Below are 1374 nucleotides of genomic sequence, written 5' to 3'. Positions count from 1 at the left end.
GGCCGACTGGGCCTGGGGTCGGCCCAGTTGGGCCAGGGTCCAGGGGGGATTTCTCTTTTTTTTTGTATTGTTTTCCTGTTTTCTCTTTATTTATTTTCTTTTCTGTTTTTATTTATTTATAAACACTTAGGCATTTTATAAAATTGTGAACCTTACACCATAATTATCTTTGTAATATTTGGCAACCACCGAACATTTTTGTTTTAATTTTTGAAAACTTTTATTGTTTTCTTTTATTTAAATTTTGAATTTGTTTCGGTTCCGAATTATTGCGAGGATAGCAACAGTAATCGGGATGACGTGCCATGATTAGCGTGGGATTACTATAGCAAGATCATCCGGGCGTTACAAATCTCCTCCACTACAAGAAATCTCGTCCCGAGATTTTAGGAGGTAGAAGGAAACAGTGCGGGGTATTCATCACGCAGGCGATCCTCGCGTTCCCAGGTGGCTTCGTCTTCAGAGTGATTCGACCACTGGACCTTGAGGAACTTGATCGCCTTCTGGCGTGTGCGGCGTTCAGCTTGGTCGAGAATGCGGACCGGATGCTCTTTATAGGAGAGGTCCTGTTGCAATTCGAGCACTTCATGATCCACAGCTCGGATTGGGTCCTTGAAGCAACGGCGGAGTTGCGACACATGGAACACATCGTGAACCTGAGAAAGGTTCGGCGGGAGCTCCAATTGATATGCCACTTTTCCACGCCTCTCGAGAATAGTGAATGGGCCAATATAGCGAGGAGCTAGCTTGCCCTTGATCCCGAAGCGGTGAGCACCCTTCATTGGTGTAACGCGAAGATAGGCCTTTTCGCCAGGTTGATAGACCATGTCTTTATGATGACAGTCATACTGACTCTTCTGACGTGACTGAGCAGTCTTGAGATTCTCGCGAATAATGCGGACTTGTTCTTCGGCATGTTGGATAATATCCGGACCGAAGAGTGGACGTTCCCCAGTTTCTGACCAGTTCAGAGGGGTTCGGCACTTTCGTCCGTATAACACTTCGAAGGGGGCCATCTTCAGACTAGCTTGATAGCTATTATTATAAGAGAACTCAGCATACGGAAGAGATTCCTCCCATTTCTTGCCGAAGGAAATAACACAAGCTCGAAGCATGTCTTCGAGAACTTGGTTGACACGTTCAACTTGCCCTTGTGACTGAGGATGAAAAGCAGTGCTGAAAGACAGATGAGTGCCCATAGCTTCTTGGAAACTTGCCCAGAATCTTGAAGTGAATAAACTGCCACGGTCTGAACTGATAACCAGTGGAATACCGTGAAGCGAAACAATTCTGGTCATGTAGAGAGTTGCAAGCAGACTAGCAGTGATCGTTTCTTTGACCGCCAGAAAATGTGCAACCTTAGAAAGTCGGTCA

Source organism: Triticum aestivum, chromosome 5A (genome assembly GCF_018294505.1).
Source record: "Triticum aestivum cultivar Chinese Spring chromosome 5A, IWGSC CS RefSeq v2.1, whole genome shotgun sequence".
NCBI classification, from domain to species: Eukaryota; Viridiplantae; Streptophyta; class Magnoliopsida; order Poales; family Poaceae; genus Triticum; species Triticum aestivum.
The sequence above is the reverse complement of the archived record's forward strand: the minus strand, read 5'-3'. Positions refer to the sequence as shown.